The sequence below is a fragment of the Loxodonta africana genome, chromosome 17 (genome assembly GCF_030014295.1).
Source record: "Loxodonta africana isolate mLoxAfr1 chromosome 17, mLoxAfr1.hap2, whole genome shotgun sequence".
Lineage (NCBI taxonomy): Eukaryota > Metazoa > Chordata > Mammalia > Proboscidea > Elephantidae > Loxodonta > Loxodonta africana.
Genome location: NC_087358.1, coordinates 42,262,053 through 42,281,630, shown reverse-complemented (window position 1 = coordinate 42,281,630; position 19,578 = coordinate 42,262,053). Strand labels below are relative to the sequence as shown.

General features: G+C 36.2%; 1 protein-coding gene across 2 annotated transcripts in view; it reads right to left on the bottom strand.

The window, feature by feature from the left end:
* PCDH9 (protocadherin 9) overlaps nt 1-19,578 on the bottom strand; it is a 1,059,620-nt gene that overhangs the window by 302,239 nt on the left and 737,803 nt on the right. The window lies entirely within an intron of this gene.

Sequence of the window (19,578 nt, the reverse complement as noted above, 5' to 3'; positions counted from 1 at the left end):
TTAGTGGTCTCTGCAAAAAAATTCAAAGGAATAAATACAACTTGTGAAAATTGAAGATGTATATATGTGTGTGTGCTCATGTAATAGATAAACACATATATGAAATTGTAAAGAGTGTAAATGTAAAACAAATACTGATTTTGACTTCTGGTTAAGTTTTTCTATCACCACAGAAACTGTGAGAAGACAGTTATGAAATGAAGTTGAAATAAGTAGATATTTAAAAACAGAAACAAAACTAACTTTGTTGAGGATGATTTAGGAAATAACATTGGAGTCATTATTCCCTGTCCTTTTTTTTTTTTTTTGAGCACAGAGAATGTGATGCAGCTGGGGCTGGGCTCACAAGGGCTCACAAGGACTCACAAGGACACATCAACTGGGCCCTGAGATAAAGACAATAGATAGGATAATCTCGGAAAATATCTCTTAGGGGAACTTTCATGTAAGCCAGAGCATAAACGACTTTTCCATGCTTATCATTTTCTATCAGCATTTAGTGAATAGAAATTTATGGGACCAATGAAGACCCTCCTGACTTACTGAAACCTGTACCAATGATCCTTAAGAAAGACAATTCAAAATGTAGGAAGACAGTTTCTAGCCAATCTGTGAAAACGGGAAGTTTTCAATGGTTTTGCCCATTTGTAATGTTAATATATACTGATGACTCTGTAACCTTCCTTGGACTCAGACAGACATGGCTGTGGCAGCATGCTTGTCTGTTTTCCCACTTCTGCCCATTCTGTAATATTCTCTGGACTTGGGCAGACATAGCTGTGGCAGCATGCTTGCCTGCCTTCCACTTTTGTATTTTTGAATATATGCCAAATAAAACTTTCTTTTTGCTTTACTAAACTTTGTGATTTTTTTTCCCCTACAACAATGAATAGACTTGCTAAAGTGCAAAAAACATTGCAGAATTTAATCTAACTGATGAATTTCATGTAACTGAGTCATGAATTTTAGGAGCTAACACCCACAGAACCCTTTTTGAAATCCTTCCTAGGTATGACATGGAATTATTAAAGTCGAAACATTAATAACTTTGATAATTAGTTTACTTAACTCTCAACACTCTTGTTCCGGGGGGCGGGGGGGGACCTATATTTTAAAAAATATGGGGACAGTTTTGAACGCTTCTTTATTAAGTGTGTGTTTTGTGGGAGTGCTGGGAGTGTGCTCAGGTATTTTCTAATTATATCTGCTTGGATGAGACTACTAGTGCTAGTCATGAGCACCCTGATCATATGCACCCCTGAGTCTTCAGGACTCATTTGTCAGTCAATGACGCATTATGTCCAGACAGCACTGAGTAGTGCCTTGCTTTAGGTAGATGTAGCAGCCTGGATTGGAGTAGACCTGCAATAGATGTATATTGGCTACCTTAGCTATTTAATTTGTTTATATTTTATATAATTAGTACATATATTTTGATATACATAATAGGTAAGGTATATAAGGTGTGTTAGAGTGGATGGTCAGTTGATATCTTCTGTAGCAAGAAAGGTCTCACTGAGAGGATGACATTTGAACAGAAAACCTCAATAAACTGAGGGAGCTCGTCACGCAGATTCCTGGGTGAAGAACATTCTGGACAGAATTTGTGTTGCGTGTTAGAGGAACAAAAGGAGGCCTGCAGTGCTGGAGTTGCTGAGTTGGAATTAGCTCAACAGTAATGGGTTTAGTTTTGTTTTTTTTTGGTAGTCCTGGAATAGAAGGAAGTAAGGGATATGAGTAGGGAGGTGAGGTCGAGGAGAGAGCTAGGGACCATATTAGGTAGAGCCTTGAGACTATTGAAAAGCTTTTAGTGTTTACTCTGAAAGACTGACACAGAAGTCACTTTTATCCTGGGCACATTTGAATACCGAATAATTTAGTCACTGAATAGGAAGCCCTGTAGAGTTTGGCTAGTTCAGTGACCTAAATGACCTAAACATTTTTATTACAGGTTAATGGGAAAAGCTATCCAGTGCAATTTTATTAAACACCAAAAGGGCCCGCCAAGTGATTCATCGTGAATTGTTCCTGTGCAAAAGCTAATGTGCTGTTTGATGAGGCCACTTCAAAACAAAAAAAATGTAATACAGGAGTACAAGAAAGTCCTTTTTTTTTTTTTTTTTTTTCCATTTTCTCATTAAAATTACCTTGGTTGTCTAGTTCAGTGACAAAGATGCTCTTAAAAAATTTTACATGCTAGTGATGTTCAGACAATACAGATATTTCACTTACATTTTCATTAATTAGTGCTTTCTATTGTTGGTTTCTGTATATTATTCATAGAGACAAAATGAAAGGTGATGGGATAACAATGAAAATATGTATACAGAAAGCAATTAGGAGTAGGGAAACATCTACAAAAAGAAAACATCTGTATGGAATGTAATGATGTAAAACTTTTCAATGCTTTTTACATACAAATGTTCAGTGAACACTCTTCACAACTAGAAAGTTTAGGAACATGAATTTTACTAGAATGAAGACTTTTAAAAGTTAGGTCTCCCCAAACTTCTATATTCACATCCCAGGGATGAAGTTCCATGCAAGCGTGGGAGGGGAATAAGTTTCTCTCTAAGGTGTGTGAGAGACTTCTATCAGCAAGATAATAGACAAAAGATTTTTCTTCGGTAAGAAGTGTAAGTTTCAAATAGTATCACATGATCCTAAAACTATGAAACAAAAAAATATTTTTAAAATAAATATATTTATTTAGTATATGTGTACATATATGCATATGTATACATACATATATACAATTAAGGACAGAGAGACAGACACACAGTGGGACACACACACACACACAGAGGAAGACATATTGAGGTTTTCCTGGTGATTGGATTCTGAATCCAGAAATGATGATATAAGGGGAAAAACAGTAGTAATATAGAGAGATCCAATTTATGTTGTCAAGGGAGCTTGCTGCAATTTAAAATAAGACACCCTGAACCCTATACATTACAAATAAAAAGACATATTGAAATATTTAAATAATTAATATATTCATAGTAATAGTTGAAAAGTGAATTCCACCTCCCTGTTCATCTGAACTTCTTAGAGTAGCTGACATCTACCATCTTTATTTCTCCAACAGTATTCACTCAACAACACCACACTACAGTCTGCTGGAAATACGTCCACTGAAGCCACAACTGACCTTTTTACAGCTAATGGGCATTTTTCAGTCATTGATTTTCCTTCTTAAACTCCACATTACCTTCTCAAAGTGTATTATCTTCTCAACCCCCTTCATCAGCTCTTTATTTTCTGATCATCCCAGGATTCGAGGATTCCCTCCTCCCTCTACTCAAACTTCCTAATCAGTGTCATTCACTCTCTTGGTATAATGTATATTTGTAGGCTAAAAACTCCCAGATATCTTAGAGGCTAATTTCCAAGCTGTTCACTTGGTGTCCAAGGCTCCCTGGCACAGAGACCCAGCTTCACCTCACTTTTTCTTCGCAGGGCACATTTCAGCGCTACATTACATCTTTGTGCAAACTGAGTTATTTCTTTCTTTCCTGCCTCACTATTTACTTCCCACTCCCTAACCACTGGCCTGACATCTAGTCCTCAAATGGCACTTCCTCTAGGGATTTTTCTTGAGAACCACAATCCCAGGTATTTTGTATGTCTCTTATTTGTTCCTTGTTGAATGAATGAATACATAAACACGTAATTCGGACATACCTCAACCATAACCCCTCTTTGTGTTATAAGGCACTCCACATAAAGTATGCGACATCTAGATAATTGCTATAACAAAACACTAAGGCACATATAGTTGCCTGAATTAAAATATATATATGTAATCTGCACAACAGCCTTATAATAGACATATTGTTTTGAAATTTCATAGATCATAACATCATTGATAAATAAGTGTAAAATAATTGCCTAGACTGAGTAAACTTTTCTATAATGAGTAGAAATTATTCTATGAAAATTGGGAAATTATTTTTAAAACCTGTAATACCATAAAAAAAAACAGTGATAATGGATTAAATGGGAAATGCTTTTCTAGATAACTGAAAATAGATGGAAAGAATGGCAGAACTGATTGAGCAGTTAGAATTATTAATTCTAACTCCTTATTTTACTGATGGGAAACTGACACTCTACAAGGTTGTGACTTTACCAGATCATAGGTATCCTGATTGTCACTGCAGGCTGTTTCTGCTCTATAATAGAAGTGGTTTCCAGACTAACTAAATGAGAATCTTTGTGCAGAGCCTTAAGCCATTCATTTTTGACAAGAATCCTCTGAAAAACTGAAAAAACGACCACAATTCTTCATCCCTCCCTATAATCACTTTCTTTTGCAATATGATTTTGCAACTTCTATCAAGATACAGAGTCTATTAATCTTGCACCTTGACTGGCTTTGTGGCTTGCTTTGAGCATCAGAATATGGTGGAAATGGAGTTGTACCAGTTCTGAGCTTGGGCCTTAGGGAGCCTGTCACAGAATCACACTCGCTTTTGGATCCCTAAAAGTTGCCATGTAGCCTGAGTTAGCCTGTGGAATTATGATGACAGACATACAGCCTAGGTGTCCTGTCACCCCAACCAACAAGAAACTAACAACCAGAGGTGAAAGTGAGGTCCTCTTAAACCAGTCATCCCCTAAGTGACCCACCATGTGGTCAGCAAAAAAAAATGTGGTCAGCAGCAGACCACAAATAAAGAGCTACACCAAGGCTAGAGGGCTCACCCAGCTGAGCACAGCCCAAGTTGCTGACCCAAAGAATCTTAAACTAAACAAATGGTTGTTGTTTTAAATCATGAAGTGCTAGAGTTTGTTCTATTTGTTGTTTTTTCACACAGCAATGTATAATTGAAACACACCCTTAAGCTCTTTCTTATAAACACTAAAAGTTTAAAATTTACTGCTTTTTGTCCTGCTGCCTCTCCAAAATTTCTCTCTAAGAGCTATATAAAATGGGACCCAAACTTTAGGATATTAGGGACTGATAACTGGGAAGACTTCTAAACTAAACTGAGCAATGATACACTGAATTTTGTAGAAAGTAACAAATAAAAGCTATTTATGTACACACACATATGCATAAAGGTGCTACTGAAAAACAAATGGTAGTTTCATATAAACACATAACATTGTGGTGCTGGCTTTGCAAACTTAGTAATTTTAGCAGGAAATTAAATTTGATCTGAACCACATATCAAACTGTCAGTTCTATTCACCCAAATAAAATGTAACTTGTGCTGCCTAAACAACATAATCAGAAAATTAGTTATTAAGCTTTTTTTTTTTTTTTTTTACATAGCAACTAAAGTTTACAATTCTCCTAAAAGCTCTCAAGGAGAATATTATACTAGATGCCACCTAGGACACAATTAAAATTTTATGTACACTTACGCTGGCAGTTGTCAGAAAATGCCCTGAGAACTTTATGTACTTGTGTTTGTGTGTAAGAGTAATTAATACTCATTCCCAGAAGGTTGCCTAGGGTAGAAAAGTAACTGAGGACTCCCTTTGGGTAGATTATAACTGCGTCATATCTTGGACATACAACAAACCATTAGTGGTAATTAAACTTAGTTTTGTATTAGTGATAAGGCAAGGGATCATTAAAGGTCATGACTTTGTCCTTAATTATTTGGGTTATTGTTTTTATTTAATTACATCAGCTTAATGAGTCTTCAGTTGCAGCGTGGCTCTCAGCTGAGCCACAAGCCTTGAAAGGCCAGGTCTGCAGTCTTGGCTGCTCATTCTTATTCGAATGGAAGTCATTTACTGCATTCCACACACCACATTAGGTCCATTATTTCTCTTGGGAAAACAAATTGGGTTGGGATCGGAAGTTTGACTAGATTCAATTGAAGTCAATTTGATTCAACTAATGTGATATTTTAAATATACCCCAGGGAAGAGTTCCTTCCTCCCTGTAAGCGTACATGGTAGTCTAATCCATTCCACTACTCTTTCTACTATGCAAGGCCCTGAAGAGAAATCACAAAGTGGGGCATCTCTCTGTGTGTAGAGAGAGACTAAAGAATCCCTTCAATTTAATGCAAGCCATTTGAGATTTCAAAGGGGAGATTTCTTGTTCTTTTCAAAAGTAATGTAAGGAAGGTGGAGAAAGTTGCACCTGTTAGGAGCAATGAGAAGCTCTCAATTACAAACCAAGCACAGAACTGGGAACATGTGCTCATGTATCTACTTGAACCAGAGAAGTTCCTTGAAGTTCTCCTGATCTGTGCAATTATAGAGTTTGAATATACAGGTAGTTCCTGACCTACAACATATTCTAGTTAAGACATTGTAACTTGGGGACCACCTGTATATTCAAGTCAGGTTGTAACCACACTTACAACCATCCCTTTTTTTATTTTTGCACAACTTATCGTTAGTAATATGTACTACATAAAATGTTGCAATGCATAATCTGCTGATGTTATCCTTCTCAGATGTAATGTTTACAGGCCTCAAAGACAATAAAAGACCAGATTTATAGAGATACTGATAATAAAAGGCAATAATAATGAAAAAAAAAAAGAGGTATTCAACTTATGTCACAACCAACTTGCGATGGAGGAGTCGCGGAAACAGAACCCCGTCATAGGTTGGAGACTACCTGTATGTACACTAACCTAGTTTTTAATTCCACTGTCTGACAGTTTGTAGTGCTGTGGTAGCTTTTATGCTTCTGTGATGCTGGAAGCTGTGCAACTGGTATCTCAAATACCAGCAACTGGGTCTCCCACGGTAGATGGGTTTTAGTGGAGCTTCTAGACTAGAAAAAAAAAAAAAAACTAGGAAGAAAGGCCTGGTGATCCACTTCTGGGAATTACCCAATGAAAATGTTATAGATCTCAACAGAATATTGTCTGATTGGCTTGCTTTGGACACATCATCAGGAGGAATCAATCACAAAAGGAGGACATTGTGTTTGATGTAGCCATCGAGGCTGACAGAGACCCACAGAGAGATGAACTGGCACATTAGCTGTAACAATGGACTGAGGATTGTTTTGTTTTGTTCTGTCATACGGAAGTTCACCATGGGTCAAATCAAGGGCAACTATCTATGTATCGATGTATCTATGCACTATGTACTATGTATTGATGTATCTATCTACCTGCCTGCCTACCTACCTACTTATCCATTTTGTAATTCCAGCAATGGTATGTTTATTTAAGTTTTGCTCATACAGACAAAGGTAAAGTGATTTAAAAACAAGCTCTGTGTAACTCCTGCAGGCAATATGAGAGGTGAAGTCTTTAAATGCAGTGGTGTGAAAGCTTTCAGTGGGTTTAAATTAATAATCATCTTGAATGTAAATTACACAATTTATACTTTTTTTTTTTTCATATAAGGCACCAAGTGAAGTATCACACAGGCTATTTCCACTAGTGACATCAGCCTATAAAATTAAATTAGGCCTGACCAGCAGTTTTTACAAATGAAGGGTGAGTCACAAATTCATGGTGAGAAGAGACATTTGCAATATTTATCACTTTCAGATTAATATGTATATGTGGAAAATAATACATTCAGAAAATGTAACCTTCAATTTCGGGGAAATATATGCAAAGATAATTATAATTAAATGTCGACATAATATCTTTTTTTCTGATCATTTTATATGTTTTCCTTTTACATTCCATTTCTACACATTCATTAACATAATGGTGTTTTTGAGGGAGGGGAATTAAATAATTTAAAATCAATTGCACATTAAACTGCAAAAACCACTGACATATTATTTTTTCAGAGCGCTTTCTACTAGGAAGTAGAAAGAAATAATCAGCAGTGTATATAATTTGCACCTCAAATTTTGTCAAAGAGTGTGTGAGTAAAATGATTATGTCATACAAAGTTTAATCTGGTTAGGCAGTGGAATTCTTAGTTGAGAAAATGAATATTTGCTCTACAAACTCATTAGCCACACAGTAAGTTTGTTGAAAAAGGAAAAGGGAAAAGGCAACTAAATATATAAAAGAAGACATTTTTCAAAATCTTCTTTTTTTTTTTCCCGAACAACAAGGGGCATGAGCAAATAAGAAAAATAAAATATAGAAATGAAAGAAATGGTGCCATGAGGACCAAAGGGCAAACATCATCAAGATCCAAATTAGCCTTCAATGAGGCTCTGTGTGACGTGCTAGGAATGACATAGGATGGGGAAACAGTGGACTCCCATCTCTAGCCTCCTGCTCATGTCTGGTGAGGCGTATATACGCTCTGAAACGCTCTTGTGCTCTTTAGCAGTTTAATATACTTACTTGCATTATACAAATGCCTTGATTTCATTGTTCAGGAGAGAATTAGCTTTATATTTTCTTTTTCATATGCTTTATATTTCCCATGCATGCATAGGGTTTGGGATATCTTATGTTTAATAGCACCAAGCTCCCCTGACAACAGAAATTGGATCTCTCTGTATTACTACCGGAGCTCTAGTGGCATAGTGGTTACCAAAAAGTTGGCAGTTTGAATCTTTCAGCTGCTCCTTGAAAACCCTATGGCGCAGTTCTATTCTGTCCTATATGGTCACTAGGAGTTGGAATTGACTTGATGGCAATGGGTTTTTTGCTTTTTTGTTTTTTTTATATTACTAGTATTTTTCCTTTGTCTATTATAGTTTCTGGATCCAGAATCCAATCACCAGGAAAACTTTAATAATGAACATGCATCTAGTTCATAAATAGAGAGATAATTCACACTTACAATAACGACTTAAGGGTATGCCAAACTCTTACTCGTCATTCTGAAATTATCAAAAATATTCAATTCAGTAAAGACGATTTTACACACACACAGATCACATACACATATGCACATATATGAAAGGACATTTTTTTTTTCTTTTTATTTAGGCAGATCTAATATTCCTGAGGAAACCTGGGTGTCATAGTGGTTAAGAGCTAAGGCTGCTAACCAAAGGTCAGCAGTTCCAATCTACCTCGTGTTCCTTGGGAACCCTATGGGGCAGTTCTACCCTGTCCTGTAGTGTCATTATGAGTCAGAATTGACTTGACGGCAACTGGGTATGGTTTTGGGGTTTTAATATTCCTGAAGGAACCCTGGTGACACAGTGGTTAAATAGCCTGGCTGCCAACCAAAAGGTCAGCAGTTTGAACCTACCAGCCTCGCTCCACCGGAGAAAGATGTGGCAGTTTGCCTCTGTAAACATCACAGCCTTGTCTGTCCTATAGGGCTGCTATGAGTCAGAATCAATTGGCCAGCAGTGGGTTTTAATATTGTTGATGAATTTGAATAACAGATAATTTAGTTTAAATACAGATTGGCTATATATACAGATTGCTTTATTCAAGCAAGACTAGATGCCCTTTAAATTGTTTATAACCCCAAGATTATATGATTACATTGAATAGTAAGAAAGTATAAAGTATACTTAATTTTCTTTACTTGATTTGCATAGTGATTCTCATTAAGCTTGTTTTATTGTCACTTAGAACCACATAGCAAACAGACCAATAATTATTTTTGTTGAGAAATCCTAAGGATTACTTTTTCGTAAGTCAACCAGAGTGGAACATTCTGATATTGACAACATGTTCCTAGGTTTACTTTCTCTTAGTCAAATAGGTGCAAAATGAAAACATATCAAATTAATTAGCAAAAAGTTTAAAGAAAGGTAAAAATGTCAGGTTTGTTTTAATTAGATGAAGGTATACCATTTTTGTTTCCGTATCTGATAAAATTAGGCTTTTACAATTTCATAAATTATGTAGATTTTTAATCCAATAATTATTTCAGCCTTTAACCCTGTTACAGGTTAAGAACATCTTACAGAAATAAAATTCAATTGATAATTTCTGAACTAACAACTTCTTATTTACTATGTATATATATAAAAAAAAATTATATAGCAATTGCTAAAAATAGTATCAACTCTTTAGATCAAGTTTGGCTTCTATGGAGTCCCTGGGTGGTACAACAGTTAACAAACTTGGCTGCTGACTGAAAGGCTAGAGCTTCGTGTCTGCCCAGAGGCACCTGGGAAGAACGCGCTGGCAATCTACTCCTGAAACATTAGCCTCTGAGAACTCTGTGGAGCGCAGTTCTATTCCAGCACACAGTCATCATGAGTTGGAAAAGTCTTTACAGCAACAGGCTTGTACATTCTCTGTGAGGCTTTGTAGAGTCAAGAGGGCCTTAAGAGCTTTTATTTCTAATTTGAGGGGATTATATGCCCTATAAGAAAAAAAAAAAGCTTAAATTCTACATTTGATAATTAAACTTTTTTTTCTTTTTTGTTCAAATTGGCAGAGTACACAAAGCTATTGTTGTGAGATTAAGGTTAATTAAATTGACTCTTTAATAACCATTGCCATACTCTCCAAATGAAGCATACAGTAGATTTTCTCATGGGCACAAAAGTGACTACATTCCACATAGCTTCCAGTATTGTTAGGAACTTCCCCACATCCTGCTTGTATTTGCTTTGAGGTGCAGCTTTTCCCCTTAACCTTGATAAAAGATAAAGGTTCCCATGCGTATCTTTCAACTAATTTTACCCAAGAGGAAAATTTTGTGTTTGTCCAGTCAAGAAATGAAAGGACGTATTGCATTGGGCAAATCTGCTGCAAAAGTTCTCTTTAAAGTATTAAAAAGCAAACATGTCACTTCAAGGACGAAGGTGCACCTGACCCAAGCCACACGGTATTTTTAATCGCCTCGTATGCATGTGAATGCTGGACAATGAACAAGGAAGACTGAAGGAGAATTGATGCCTTCGTATTACGTATTACGGTGTTGGTGAAGAATACTGAACATACCATGAATTTTCAGAAGAACAAACAAATCTGTCTTAGGAGAATTACAGCCAGTGTGCTCCTTAGAAGTGAGGATGGCAAGACGTCATCTCACTTACTTTGGACATGTTATCAGGAGGGACCAATCATTAGAGAAACACATCATGCTTGTTAAAGCAGAGGGTCAGCGAAAAAGAGGAAGACCCCCAACAAGATGGAAAGACACAGTAGCTGCAACAATGGGCTCAAACACAGCAACAACTGTAAGGTGGGTACAGGACCAGTCAGTGTTTTGTTTTGTAGTACTTAGGATTGCTATAAGTCAGAACCTACTCCACGATGGCACTTAGCAACAACAATAACAACCACATATTGCTTTTTACTTTTCCTTATTTGTGAAAAATAACTTTCCTTAAAGGTATTGTAATTTAAAACCTGCTGTGTTTTGTTTTTCTGTCTCTCCATCCCTATTGAGCAAGTTTATTAAGAATGCAACTAAACAGATCCTTGTACACCAATGTTTACTGCAGAAACATTCACAGTAACCAAAAAGGAGAAACAGTGTAAATGTCCGTCAACAGGTGAATGGATAAACAAGATGTGGTGCATACATACACTGCAAAATTACTCAGCCGTATAGAGGAATGAAGTCCCGATGCATCACACAGCGTGAATGGACCTTGAAAACATTATGCTAAATCAAGAAAATTAGTAACGAAAGGCCAAATATTATATAATTCCATTTAGATTAAATATCAAGAATAGTCAAGTGTATAGAGACCAAAGTTTATTAGTGGTTACCAGGGGTGGTCAGGAGGGAAGGGGAAAGGAGGGTTCAATGCACAGGGGACACTGAGCATTTATTAAGGGTGATGGTATAATTTGGGATTGGATAAGGGTGATGGTTGAACTATGTGAACATAATTAATATCACTACACTGCACATGTGAAGTTTGTTGAAATGTCAAATGTTTTGTTATATATATATACTCACTACAACAACAACAAAAGTAAAGAAATATCCCAACTAGTCAAATGTACACGTCAACATATAAATTAACTCATAAAACTACTTAAATAATATTTAATTATAAACTAACAACTTTAAAAGCACTATACCTTCCAGGAAGATTTATGTGTGTGCACGCGTATCCTCATTTTTCACATTTTTTAACTATCTCAGTGTTGAGAAGAAAAATTGTATTCTCTTTATTGTGTAATGGGATGTGGTACTCAGAAAGTTAACAGTAATGTCTTTTGAAATTGACACATAACTTTACAATATTTGAGCCTTAGGATTCAACTCATCCATCTGTTTTTTTAAAGGTCTATCCTTGTAAGAATTATAAATGCTAGATTCTTCTTTCTTATTTTAATCATTTTCTGTAATTCATGAAATGCTTGACCCCGAATTTGTATTTGTTGTGATCATAATAACTATAGAGATAGACACTTTAAGTGGCCCATATCTGTGCAAAATAAATTTTAATTTTCATGGAAAAATTTTCTTAAGTTTTTAAAGGCGATTATAAATATTACTGATGACACTGACAGGTTTACTTTTTTATATTTAAGAATCATTCTTCCAAAATAGCCAAATGTTCAAAAGAATCTTGAGAGTTTAATTACTTTGATCAACAATACCATTAATACATTTTTCCTATTAAAAATTATGATTATAAATCAGGAATAAATTTTAAAAGGGTCCTTGATTTGGACAATTAATTCAAAGAAAATAAAAACACTACCATAATTGAGAAAAAAAGTCAACTCTTCTCATCAAATTGGAATTAGTCTTAGTCTGTTTTTAAGACTCTCTTTTCCTCTGACATATATTTTTCCATACAGCTTTGAACATGTTTGTTTATTATTTATATCAGTGAGACCTAGATGGGATAGAATGAGTTGTATGAATTAATATGGGGATATTTCCAACTTACGAATGAAGCTTTTTTAATGCCCCAAATTAAACAAAAACATATTCAGAATTATTTTCATATTCGTAGATGTATTTTTTAAAGTCATTTGATTACCAATATATACATTCTCATTTTATTATTTCAGGCAATTTTTTTCTTTCTTTTTATTTATTTATTTTTTTGGTTTGGTTTAGAATGAGGGCAAAATTAAGTAATAAGTAGAATGCAAAATATTATTTAGGGAAAAAAAGTTTGTTTTTGTTTTGCTTTTAAGCAGGGAGGATTTATATAAATGCAAATTAAAATAGAAAAGAGTAAATTTTAGATTTAGCATACAGTTTTTATGGTGTTTATAATACCCTAAGCGCTGGTGGCGCAGTGCTTAAGACCTGCAGCTGTTAATCAAGAGGTCAGCTGTTTGAATTCACCTGCTGCTTCTTGGAAACCCTATGAGGCAGTTCTACTCTGTCCTATAGGGTCGCTGAAAGTTGGAATTGACTTGACCACAATGGGTTTTTTAAGTGCTTCATAAACATTAAGTTTTATTTAATTCTTATAATACTGTTACTGCGTTTATCATTAACCCTATTTTACAGGTAAGAAAAGGCACTTGGGGGTTCCATACTTGCCCAAGGCAACACAGTGGATAGTTGATAGAGGTAGGCTTTGGACCAGATATTGTGACTCTAGAGGCTGTGATCATGCCTCTGTTATCCCTCTAATAATTCAAGCTTTCAATCTTCTTATGTTAGTTTTCTCATTCCTACTGTCTTGTGTTTTCTCTCCTATTGATTGGTCAAAGGAAGTAATAGAAGAATCTGTGAAAACGGCACTTAGATTCTACTTTTTTTTCTTTTAGATTCTTAAGAAGGAAACCTATTTTTTGGTAACAATAATTGAAAGAAAAAACAAATTTTTATTTAAACTCACTTTTTACATTTGGCAAAAAGCAACAAGAAAAAAAAGCAAATCTATAATTCAAAGTTTTTTTTTTTTGATAGTACACAGGGATGATAGAGAAATATTAACTCTTTAATTTTGATTTAATGACATAAGAACATAATCTGTTGTTATCTGCTAGTTGTTTATTGAATTGTTTTGTGTTTGTATTTTATAATATTTATGGAATCTTTTAAGGTATAAATTCAGAATCTTTGCCTAAGTAGTACAATATCATGTAAAGTTTATAAGATGCTCATTAAGAGAATCTCAAATACCCTTGCTAATTGTATATCGAAAATTATAGCATATTGGTATTTTATAGATGTTCTCATAAACAAAAGAGATGCAAACGCTTCTGTTTTTTCTTCAACATGTCTTTCTCCCCTGTTTCATAGTAATATATATTTTGGCTAAGCACATGGCCACTGCAATATATTTTCCAGTTTACCTTGGGCCTAAATACTAGGCAATGAGTTGTAAACAGAAGCATCTTTCTATGTCCTTGGCCTCGTCTTCATAACCTCCTCCATTCTGCTGCCTGGGTTTTGGGGCGGCCATTTTGGACCTTAAATTCCAGGTGATAATACATGGTGATGTGCCAAGTTAAAAGAAGCCTAAGTCCCTGATAGCACTAAGCCCCAGAGCAGCCCTGAACTTTTATCTGAGAGAAAAATAAACTTTTCCTTTGCTTAAGCCATATGCTGTTTTTGGTTTTCTGTCACTTAAAGCTAAACCTCATCTTAACTAATACAGGAAGGACTGTTGGAGGGGAGAGGGATGATTCTGACTAAGTAGCCTGGCATTTTTATCAAAGAACAGTCATTTTTTACCTTTTAAGTGATTCACGAGCACACTAGAGAGATGTTGTATACTGAATGTTTACGACATTACAAATGGTGCTCCAGACTAATATCCTTGATTTCTCTACTACAACTTGTTTGATTAGCCCCTTGACATCGCTATCAACCGAGGGAGAGCAAAAGCAATTCATGGGATTTTCAGAAATGTGGCTAATCTCTCACAAGCTTGTCAGCTGGGGTTTCAAACTCTGGGTGAGTGCAGTTAATTTTTTTTTTTTTTTGTAATTTCTCATTTTCTAAGAGAAGTAGAGCTTTTCTAGCAAAAAATCCATCTCTTTATGTTGGTCATGAGTGTCTTTCTCTTGAAGTGACATGTAACCTCCCTAAAATGACCTTGGAACTCAGATCCCAAAGGACTGTGTTCAATTTAAGCCCTCTCTGCCAAAGGGAGACATCAATGGTAATTTTTTACAGCTACAGACTTGAAGTAATATATGTCTCACTGAAGACAAGATAGAGGATATGATTCATAGCACTGATCACCAGGCGAAGAAAGGGCGCCTGGGATCATGTGCCCTTGGGCTGTTCCCAGGCTTTCTCTCCCCTAAGGAAGGTAGCAACCTAGGCAAAAACTTAGGGACATAGGGACAAGGAATGAAAGGAGTTCTAGAATTCATGCCTAATGTAAGGTACAGTCATTGTGACAGATAATCAATTTTTAAAAAAATTCTCCATCTACTTTCTATCTAACAGACAGTGCTAACATTGATGTCCCAATGATTTTGAAGGATGAAGTTCTTTAGTATAGCTTGGTCTCAAATAGAAAGTGTGGCTAATTTAAAGTCCAAGGCTATGATTCACTCTTGGTGTACATTTTTAGATTGTAAATTTTTCATTTTCCGCATCACAAACAGAGTGGAACAACTGTCCACCTAAAAGGGAGGGAAAAACATATGTCATATAACACGATAGGAATTGCAGGGCCCACATAAACTAGATCTGTTTAATTTTGTTTTATTAATGAAGAATGAACATTATGTGAAGAATTTATCTTCATGAGAGAAGCGTCTGATTTTTCCAACCATTACCTATAGATAGAATATTAACTGAATATTAAATATAAGATGAACCCAGTTGTGCTCAGGCTGAAAACAAAGAATATTAATGCTCACTGTCTTATAACTGTCAATCCCCAAAGACGTTCTACCTTCAGTCCACGAAAGTTAAACCCACTTGTACCTTGCTTCTCGTAGCTGTTTAGCTGTACTTACTCTCCACCACAACCTGGATTTGAGGCAGATCCTTGCCCCACTCTCTCTCTGCCCTTCCACACCCCATAGCATTGCAGGGAGGCTCAGTATTAGCCATATTACCCCAGATATCCAATCTTGGATGATGTTTTCTGATGTTGACTGTTGGATTCTAAACTATTCCCCTGTCCCAGACTACAAAACCTTGGTGTCTAGTTCCGTGAAGAGACTAATAGCTATTAGCCATTATCCCTCTGAGCTATTTTCCAGCTCTCTCCTAGACTCAGAATTTGCTTGCCTGAATATTTATCCTTTGGTATTTATTTCTAAGCCACTGCTTCATTTGATCACCCTGAAGCTCCACCTTGAACTCTCGGTACAGATGTACCTAGGTGCAGAACAAATCTTAGAAGATGCTATTCCCTCTCAGGTGTCAGCTAGGGCATAATTCAAATAACTCCTATTTACTGTGTCCAGTGCCAGGCCTCAACTTCCCTTGTGTTATTAGGATATTCAGTCTTACCTTCAGTTCATTTCTACAAACATGTGTTGAGAACCTACTGTATGTCAGATATTCTTCCAAGTACTGGATATACAGAAATGAGTAAGTTATTGATTTTATCTTTGGGAAAAAAATCATACACATGAAAATCAACATAATAGTTCAAAATGTTGATGATTGGCCTAGAGGTTTAATAAGTTGTAATGGTTAAAACAAAAAAGATGGAATCCCATACCATTCGAGAAGGATGTGCAGTTCCAAAACAAAACCACTGAACTAAGTAGGAAGAAGGCTAAAGGAGAAATCGACACAACAGCAAAATCTAGCTATGCGCCCTTATACCCCTAACATCTGCATGTGGCCTAGCATCTCGCTGAGATGCACTAAGTATTTGTTGAAGGGATTACTGACTGAATTGATAAATGATTAAATTAAAATGTTGGATAAGTTAAGTACATTAATTCTGAAATTCTCACTGGTACAGTCTGTGACTCTAATATATACACCGTATGTACTAAATTGAAGCATGTAAAGCTGATTTATAAAGTGACTTTATTAACTACTTGAACAGGGCAAAAATTGCCTGAAAAGATAGAGAACACTTCTGTGGAACTTGAAGAGAGCTCCTTGTGTTATGCACAGAAAAAATATCTACCCCTCAATAGAAATGTGATTTGGGCATATGTCAGACATCTTTACAAACATTTCTATATTCAAATGTTTGGGAATTTATGTAGGTCTCAAAAGGTAGAATTTTTGCCTTCTAAAAAAAAAAATTTTTTTTTTATGTGAGAGGCTCAGGTTCAATTCTTGGCCTGTTTAACTCACACTCTGCCACCACTTGTCTCTCTGTGGTGGCTTATGTGTAGCTTTGAGGCTGAAAAGGTTTCAGGAGAGTTTCCAGACTAAGACTGATTAGAAAAAAAGGCCTGGCAATGTTCTTCCAAAAATCAACGAGTAAAAACCCTATGGATCACGATAGTCCAATCTGCCACTGATCATGTGGCTGGCACAGGACCAGGCAGTGTTCCTTTCCACTGTGCATGGGGTCACCATGAATCAAGGGCTGACTGGGCAGCAGCTAACAACACCACCAAGAGGTATCCCTTGCCAATGTCAACTGTCTCTTGTATATAAAGTATACACATATTATGTGGAAAATTTATTTTCTCTGCAATTTGAAAAACTTCCCCATTTTTATATGTTTTGGGGCCATTTAATAGGAAGTGGAAAGGGCTATTATAATCACATAAACCCTGAAGAACTATTTAATCTCAGTTTTCTAAAACCATTTTATATACAATGACTAATTACCAATAGTTGCCATATTTATTCTATTTCATTCACCAGTCTTTATATGTCTTCTGTGCGGGTTTCAGAACATTCCCTCTTTTAAATGCTGAAACAATTTTTAGTTCTAAATTGCTCCTTATATCAAAGCTCCTGAGATGCATAAGCTATGTCAAAATGACATTTCAGAGAAAGAAATGGTTGGTCCAAGACAGACCAGGGAGAACACAAGATTGTTTACAATACCCTCTTCTGTATTTTAGGACCTTAATAACCCTTCCACAGAAGCTGAGCCAATTGCTAATCAATAGTAATTTTTTTTTTTTCTAACACTTAAAAAGTACTATTTAACCTCTAAGAGTAAGTTTTTTAAAAGCCACACACTTATTTTTCCAGACTTTAAGTGTTTAGCTATAACTCAAGTTTTGATATTTATAATGTACTCTCTGTTGCAACTTTACAGTAGGATCATTTTTGGCAATCAAAGGTGAAAACAGATTTTTTTCCAGGAAGGTAGTTTTAAAAACCATAACTTCTCTGAAGGATTAAGGCCATAAAATATTTCAAATCTGCCTCAAAATTTTATTGAATAAGGACATATACATACTATGCCTCTCTATACAGACACATTACAAAATATTTTTTGAGTTCAAATGAATTTTTAATTAAAATGTATGGAGTTTATATAGTTTTTATAAGGCTCAAATAAATAATAAGTTATGGTATTTTTGTTTGCTTCCAGATAAATTGTTTAGGGGTAGGCTTTTACTGATGTGTAAATAGCTGTCTTCAAGTGGACTCTGATTCACAGTGACCTTATGTACAATAGAACGAAATGTTGTTCAGTCCTGCATCACCCTCATTATCACCGGTACGTTCAAGTCCATCCATGTAGCTATTGTGCCATTTTCTCTCTGAGGTCTCCCTTGGCCTTGTTGGCCCTCTGCTTCAACAAACTGGATGTCTTTCTCCAGTGACTGACCCCTCCAGATGGCCTGTGCAAAACAACTGAATTGGATAATATTCTGTTGTGATCCATAAGGTTTCCTTTGGCTAATGTTTGGAAATAGATCTTTCTTCCTACTTCATCTTAGCCTGGAAGCTCTGCTGATGCTGTTCAGCATCATGGCAACAAGCAAGCATTCACAGACAGATGGATGGTGGCTGTGCATTGACCTCCTGCATAAAAAGCAAGAATTCTGCTGAAGCCTCCACCAAGACTTCCCCCCTCCCCCCGCCTCACTGTGGTTCCCCACCCACCTCACAGCCCACCAAGCCACAGCTTCTAACTGCGGTTTGGTCCCCCCACACTGCAGCCATAACCACAGTTTGAATTCGGTGCCAGAATCCTGCACGTGCACAAACCAAGATTTTGGCGCATGCTCAGGACCTGAAGAGCTGTGTCCTCAGTCCTTAGACCTGAACCTCTCCGACATGATTCAACATCTGGACCTCCAAATGTGGTCATGGGAGGGCTAAGAGTGGAGAGCTCCAGGCACCGAACCCAACCCCCAGACGCCACTGAAAATAAAAAGCTCCCCAACCCCCTCAGAGGGCAAGCACATGGCCTTATGGTTGCTAGACTCCCCCGTAGCTCCTTGTCTGCACAGACAATAAATTTTCACTTTCTGTTTCCTTTGCAACTGGTGGTATGGCATCTGTTTTATTTTCATCGGCTAATAGGACTGGGCAAGAACCCTCATTCAGTTACGCTGCCACTGAATCACCAATGGCCCCAGTTTGAGAATGAAATTGTAACACAATATTTCTGAAAGCTTTGCATGGATTTTCATCAGATATATCAATGTGGGTGAAGACATTATAATTTCTGCACATGAATTAATCTGATACTGTATTATCTAGGATAGGCTAGGTTATGATATGACAACAAATTAACCCTGAAATTCTATTGGCTTAACCAATAAAACTTCTTTTCTTTTTTTTTTTTTCTCTCACTGTTTTTACATGACTATCTGAATTAACTCGAGGGCAACAGCTTTGTTTTTTGGTTTTAGTATCTTAGATAAACATTTCTTCACAAAGTCACTCAGAGACCAAGCTAATGGAAGCTGTTTCATCTGGTCACCTAAGCTGGAAAAGAGGGACGGAATTGGCCTTATGCTTTTCATTAGC